The following is an 8077-nucleotide window of genomic DNA, read 5'->3' as shown; positions in this document are numbered from 1 at the left end:
GTGAGGTGGTGGGAGATAGGGAGGAGGGGGTTTTATTTAGCTGCAGAATTACTTAAGGAGTTGACACAGAAAAGCAAAACATCCGTGTGAGCTCAGACCAATGCAGGGCACCCAGCCCAATGAGAGACGAGTCTAAACAGACGTTGGAGAGCTGACAGCACCCCTAATCCTGTCCTGTCAGATCTCACATGGTGCTCATCCCCAGAACTGCCAGGTCATTCGCTCACCACAGCAAGATACCTATGACTTTTCCCCGGGCTATGGTGGTGGGGAGTGAGGTCAGTGCATTCTAGTTCTGTTTTACAGTGAATCCTCCTGTTTTTATTTAGTTGGGGTCTTAGACTGAATCCTCCTCCCTCACCAAGGACTGAGACCGGATTGGGGAGTCTCCCTGTGGGATATGAGGCACATGTGTGTGTGTTTGTGTGTGTGTGTGAGTATGTGCTTTTGTGTTTACACATCTTTAGTTGAAGTATCTTTTACATGTTATAAAACTCACAAATCTTAAGTGTTTGGTTTGATGAGTTTTGACAACTGTATACATGCACCTATATATACACACACATCTCCAAGCTAGGCTTCAACAGTACATGAACCAAGAACTTCCAAATGTTCAAGCTGGATTTAGAAAAGGCAGAGGAACCAGAGATCAGATCGCCAACATCTGTTGCATCATAGAAAAAAGCAAGAGAATTCCAGGAAAATATCTACTGCTTCATTGACTACGCCAAAGCCTTTGACTGTGTGCATCACAACAAACTGTGGAAAATTCTTAAAGAGATGGGAATACCAGACCACCTGACCTGCCTCCTGAGAAATCTGTATGCAAGTCAAGAAGCAACAATTAGAACCAGACATGAACAATGGACTGGTTCCAAATTGGGAAAGGAGTATGGCAAGGCTATATATTGTCACCCTGCTTATTTAACTTATATGCAGAGTACATCATGCAAAATGCTGGGCTGGATGAAGCAAAAGCTGGAATCAAGATTGCTGGGAGAAATATCAATAACCTCAGATATGCAGCCCTTATGGCAGAAAGTGAAGAGGATCTAAAGAGCCTCTTGATGAAGGTAGAAGAGGAGAGTGAAAAAGTTGGCTTAAAACTCAACATTCAAAAAACTAAGATCATGGCATCTGGTCCCATCACTTCATGGCAAATAGATGGGGAAACAATGGAAACAATGATAGACTTTATTTTCTTGGGCTCCAAAATCATGGCAGATGGTGACTGCAGCCATGAAATTAAGACACTTGCTCCTTGGAAGAAAAGCTATGACCAACCTAGACAGCACATTAAAAAGCAGAGACATTGAAGAGGAAAAGTTAAAATTTTACATAACCTCCTGCTCGTTCTTCCCCTGTAACTCAGCTTGTTCCTTGCAAAGTCTGGATCACATAGATCATGTAGTCTCAGAAAGTGGGGACTTACAGTACTAGGAACTGGAGCTTATCTCACTCACTCTTGCCCTGCTCTTTGCAATTGCCCAGCCCCTGCAAACCTGCTTAATCATGCCTGTCTGTGTAAAGGTCAGGCATCCCCCTCTGCATCTTGACTGCTATTCCCGTGTGCGCGAAACTCCTTAGTTGAAACCAGCCTGTTAGCAGCTAGTGTTGCTCACGATAGTAGGTCTATAAAAACTCTGTAACCCCTTTGTTCAGGGCTCAGATCTTGGGGTGTTGACTCCTTTGGGCCTGCCAGCATAATAAACCTGAGTTCTCCAACTCTGCGAGTGTGGTGCTTGGTTTCTTGATTACTGGTTTCTGCAACAACGTTACTTGCCGATAAAGGTCCATCTAGTCAAGGCTATGGTTTTTCCAGTGGTCATGTATGGATGTGAGAGCTGGACCATAAAGAAAGCTGAACACTGAAGAATTGATGCTTTTGAACTGTGATGTTGGAGAAGACTCTTGAAAGTCCCTTGGACTGCAAGGAGATCCAACCAGTCAATCCTAAAGGAAATCAGTTCTGAATATTCTTTGGAAGGACTGATGCTGAAGCTGAAGCTCCAATACTTTGGCCACCTGATTCAAAGAACTGACTCCTTAGAAAAGATCCTGATGCTGGGAAAGATTGAAGGTAGGAGGAGAAGGGGATGACAGAAGTTGAGATGGTTGGATGGCATCACTAATTTGATAGACATGAGTTTGAGCAAGCTCCGGGTGTTGGCGATGGACAGGAAAGCCTGGTGTGCTGTAGTCCATGGGGTCGTTAAGAGTCAGACATGACTGAGCAACTGAACTGAACTGAACTAATACACACACTTATGTGCATACCAAACCAAATGTGTTTCTGTTGCTCCAAAGAGTTTCCATGTGGCTGTTTCTAGTCAATTCATCATCTCCATCCACCCAGAGGCAGTTTCCAATTACTATTCCCATAGATTAGTTATGCCTACTCTTAGACATCATAAATAGAATCAAACAGTACAATCATGAAGTATGTACTGTTTTCTGACTCACTTGCACTCAACATAAGGTTTTGAGATCTGTCCAGATTATTGTATGTATCAGTAGTACATGTCTTTTGATTCCTAAATAGTAGTCCACTGTATGAAGATAATACAATTTGTTTATCTATTCTCTTATCAATATACTTTGGGGTTGCTTATAGTTTCTGGTTCTTATGAGTCAGGCTGCTCTGAGCATTCCTGTAGAAGCCATCTGTAGACTTTGTTTCAGTTTGCAGATTTAATTTTTTTTGGGGGGGGGGTAAATACCTAGGAACATAACATCTGAGTCATAGGTAGATGCATGTTTAAATTTATTTCAGCTTCTCTCATCAGCAGTGCATGAAGTTCTAGTTATTTCATGACTTCACCCCATGAGTTGGTGTTACCAAACTTTTTGATTTTTAGCGATTCTGCTAGGTATGAAATGGTACCTCACTGAGATTTTAATTTATATTTCCCTAGTGACTCACGCAGAGAAGACAATGGCAACCCACTCCAGTACTCTTGCCTGGAAAATCCCATGGACGGAGGAGCCTGGTGGGCTGCAGTCCATGGGGTCGCTAAGAGTCGGACACGACGGAGCGACTTCACTTTCACTTTTTCCTTTCATGCACTGGAGAAGGAAATGGCAACCCACTCCAGTATTCTTGCCTGGAGAATCCCAGGGACGGGGGAGCCTGGTGGGCTGCCTTCTATGGTGTCGCACAGAGTCGGACACGACTGAAGCGACTTAGCAGCAGTAGCAGTGACTCATGATGTTGAGTAGTGTTTCATGTGCATATTAGCCATTTATTTATCACTTTCTGTGAAGTGTCTGTTCAAATCTGGTGCATATTTTTTAAAATTATTTTTGATTGTTAATATGTAGGAATTCAGCTGTCAGATGAAGTGTCAATCATGTGACGGGCAGCTAGGCTGGAGGTCCAAGATGGCTTCCTCACAGGCAGGCAGTTGGTGCTGGGCGTGCATTGGGAGCTCAGCTGGGGTTGTTCATGGGTCGCCTCCATGCGATCTCTCCAGCATAGCAGCTGTCTTCCTTCCGAGCAATCAACCCCCCCAAAACCAGGCAGAAGCCACTTGGCCTTTCCTGATGAAGCTTGGAAGTAATTAGTGCCACATCTACCAAATTCTGTTGGGGAAAGGAAAGACACAAAGTCCAGCTCAGATTTAGGGGAGGAAACATAGATTCCACCTTGTGATGGGAAGAGTATGAAGCTTCAATCGCATTTTGCAACCTTCACAATCTGTGTAGGTAGATTTTATCAATTTTATTAATCCTTTCAATCAGTATTTGATTCTGTTGATTTTATTTGCTGTTTGTCCATTTAAAAATTTTAATTGGTTTCTGTTCTTGTTTTTATTATTTATTTTATTCTACATATTTTGAATTTAATTTGCTCCTCTTGTTATAGCCACGCTCTCCGGGAAACAAGCTCACTCAGAAGGACGATGCAGATAGTGAAGTGCAGTTTATTACACCGGCGGGCCCAAGGCAGAGTCTCCTCTTAGCCAAGGACCCCGACCAGCATTTGTGAAAATCTTTTATACCCCATGTGTACGTGTCTGAACCCACCACCCCAATTTCCTTGTGACTTACATAAACAAAGGAAAGGTAAATACAATCACAATAACCCCATGTTCAAACAATCAATTATCAATAAGCCCGAGGTGACAGAAAAAAATCCATGACCTGTTCCGAGGTAGGGGGATTAGTGTATGTTTTCTCTTAGGTGATGAGTAATCTGAATACAATCTTCAAGATTCCCCTGTCCAGAGGGGGTCTTATCCTTCTATTGTCGTTTCCACAGGCACTAAGCACAGAGTTCAGAGTCCATTAGAGAGGTGGCCGAACATGATCAGCACGAACAGGCCTAAGATGGAGTCCAGACCCCATGAATACCTTCTTCACTCTTTTTACAGATTATTAAGGTTGAAGTAAGCTTAGATCATTGATTTTATGATCATCTTATATTCTTTTTCTAATAAAGATACTTAAAACTATAAATTTCCCTATGTGCATTGATTTAACTACATTTCATAGCTTTTAATATGCTGTGAAACTATGATTATTCAGTTAGAAATATTTTCTTATTTCCCTTGTGATTACCTCATTGACCCATGGTTATTGTTTTTTAATCTATAAATACATGGAGTTTTTCTATAGATTGTCATTCATTAAATTAAATTTGACCATGGAGAGAGAACATACTCTATATACTTTGATCCTCTGAAATATATTGAGGCTTGCTTAATAGCACAGATATGGCCTATATTAATGAATATTCTGTGTGCATATTATGCATATTAATGCATATTATATGGTTTGAGGATATAGTACAATATTTTATATATGTCAGGTAGATCTAGTTGACCGAGAGTGTTGATCAAGTCTTTTGTATCCTTACTAATTTTTTGTCTACTTGATTCTATCAATTACTACATGATAAGTATTAAAATCTTTAACTAGGATTGTAGATTTGTCTATTTTTCCCTTTAATTCTCTCAATTTTCCTTCATTTATTTTGAAATTTTGATATCAGGAACTTCTTGTGAGCTTTTGAAGGAATTGGAAGATGTCAACAGGATGATGGAAGATTGCTTGTAATCAGATATGTCTGACTATGATCCTAAATAGCCTTTGTCACTTTGTGAGTAAGGAAAAGAAAGAATGCTATGTGCAAAAGCTGGCCATTCTTCAGTGAAAGGGCCAATTAATTGGCTTTTGTTTTCATTTGTTTGCTTTAATAGGGCATTCATCTCCCAAAGACATAAACCCTAAAGGCCTTAAAAAGGAACTGAGACAATATCCAGACCTTGTCCCATAAATACACTTTTAGGAAGCTAATGAACAGCAATTGCTTCTTTCCCACCTCATTAGACATTATAGCCTTGGGGTTTCATTTAAATATAATCAGATCAAACAGACAACTGGTTTTGCTGTAAGCCAGAGGGACAGTAATCAGAATTGCTGGGGCTTCAGGTATTCTTTCTAAAGAACCATCTGAGACAGGGTTGATGTGTATTTATGGGAATCTCCTGTGTGTGCCCCTGAGTGAGATCTGAAAAGAAAGAGGAGTTCAGACCGTGCCCTTAAAGAGTTTATATTCACGCTGTGTAGTCTAAGAAGGCTGAGTGCCAAAGAATTGATGCTTTCAAATTATGGTTCTGGAGAAGACTCTTGAGAGTTCCTTGGACTTCGAGGAGATCAAACCAGTCAATCAGTTGATTCAGGAAGCCCAGTTGATTCAGGAAATCAACCCTCAATATTCACTGGAAGGACTGATGCTGAAGCTGAAATTCCAATACTTTGGTCACGTGATGCAAAGAGTCGACTCATTGGAAAAGACCCTGATGCTGGGAAAGATTGAAGGCAGGAGGAGAAGGGGACAACAGAGGATGAGATGATTGGATGGCATCACCAATCCAATGGACATGAGTTTGAGCAAACTCCAGACAGGGAAGCCTGGCATGCTGCAGTCCATGGGGTCGCAAAGAGGTGGACACAACTGAGAAACCGAACAACCACAATCTATGCCTGTGAGGGAAAAATTAGAGGAAGACAATGAATAACAGTCTTCCACTTGTGTATGACACTTTGGTACCTATCAGTGTCCTGTACTGCTCTTAACTACTCTGAGCAGTAGGTAGCATAGATTGTGCTTTTTCAGGTGTGCAAAAAGCCTTACTGTGAGTCCATGACTCTACTCTGGCTCCATCAGAAGCATCACAAACCTTTACTTTGCTGTCTGTTATACATTCTTTACCCCAAGGCCATAGGGACAGTCAGTGTGAAAGTCGCTCAGTGGTGTCCGACTCTTTGCGATTCCATGAACTATACAGTCCGTGGAATTCTCCAGGCCGGAATACTGGAGTGGGTAGCCTTTCCCTTCTCCAGGGGATCTTCCCAACCCAGGAATCAAACTGGGATCTCCTGCATTGTAGGTGGATTCTTTACCTACTGAGACATATTACTTAGGAATTGGGCCTGACCATACCAGTCCCTTTGCTATAATGCACTGGTTAAGAGCACAGACTTGAATCCAGGCTGTCTGGTTTTGAATCCTATCCCTGCACTTACCAGCTGTGTGATCTTGACAAATCACTTAGCTTTTCTGTGTCTGTGTTTCCTCTCAAATCATAGATCAACAGATTATTGAAATCAAATATATAAAGTGCAATTATCTATGATGATGATATCTATCTCAAAGGTGGTCATGAAGGTTAAGTGAGGATTGTAAAGTGCTTACCATAGAAATTTGAAAGTTTATTTTCCAATATCCTTGTTATGTTAAAATAAGAAGGCAAATAGAAGGCTCACTCAATCTTTCAAACGATTATTTGTTGTATAAGTCAGGCAACCATGGTGGGCTTTAGTTTTACCATCTAAAGTCACTCTAAAGCTCTACTGTCATTTTCTTTCAAAAATTTAGTAACAGCTAATATGTTCTACAGAATTTACCATCACCTCCTTCATTCTGGCAACAATGTGTTAAGTACTTACTATGTCTCAAGTGCCAAGCTAAGCCCATTTCATATAGGCTATTATTTAACCCTCACAATGTGTCTTCAAAGATCCTAACTTTGATGGAATCTAAGAGTAAGTTAGCCATCAGTGTTCCTTTCTCCGAGACCCCTTAAAATGAGGACTGCTCCACCCATTCCCAATCTAGTTTCTGGGCAAGACTAACTGGTTCAATTTGCCAATTGGTGCCTCTGGAAGTAACGGATATTCTGATTTTTGAATTGTTTGGAATTGACTTAAAAGGCAATTTCAAGCCACGGGCAGAAAATAAAGCAGAGTTAGAAACACAGGCTTTGAAATCAAATAGACCTGAGTAGGAGTCCCAACTCTATCCTTTTCTAGTTACGTAACCTTGAGCAAATTCTTTACCATTTGGTCACCTGTCCTTTCATTCATTCAATAAATATTGATGAGCATCTATATAGTTCCAGGCTCTGTTCTGAGCTCTGAGGACATAGAAGAGAACAAAAGAAACAACAGACTATTCCCACATGGACTTTGCCTTCTGTTGGCCTTGTGATTTCATTGTTTTTTCATTTAAAATGAGGAAAGACAATAAAGCCTTCTTTATAGATTTGTTGTGAGATTAGTTGAGGTAATGTAGGGAAAGTGCTTAGCATAGTTCCCTGGAACATATTTAAAAAGTAATAACGTCAAGGAAAATGAAAACATCTTCCTGAATTTGATGTTTTTCAGACATCTTTTTTTTTTTTAATAAATTTATTCATTTTAGTTGGGGGCTAATTACTTTACAATATTGTAGTGGTTTTTGCCATACATTGACATGAATCAGCCATGGGTTTACATGTGCTCCCCCTCCTGAACCCCCCTCCCACCTCCTTCCCCATCCCATCCCTCAGGGTCATCCCAGTGCCCCAGCCCTGAGCATTTGCCTCATGCATCAAACATGGAATGGTGTTCTGTTTCACATATGATAATATACATGTTTCAGTGCTATTCTGTCAGAACGTCCCACCCTCACCTTCTCCCTCAGAGTCCATAAGACTCAGACATCTTTTGACAGACTTAATAGTGTGGGAGAGTTAACTGTCAGAACAGCAGTGATTTCTAGAATCTGGTCTGAAGGTTGCTCTTCTTGGTC

This window comes from Giraffa tippelskirchi, chromosome 5 (genome assembly GCF_054371585.1).
Source record: "Giraffa tippelskirchi isolate mGirTip1 chromosome 5, T2T-mGirTip1v1.2.pri, whole genome shotgun sequence".
NCBI lineage: Eukaryota > Metazoa > Chordata > Mammalia > Artiodactyla > Giraffidae > Giraffa > Giraffa tippelskirchi.
Note: the sequence above shows the minus strand (reverse complement) of the source record.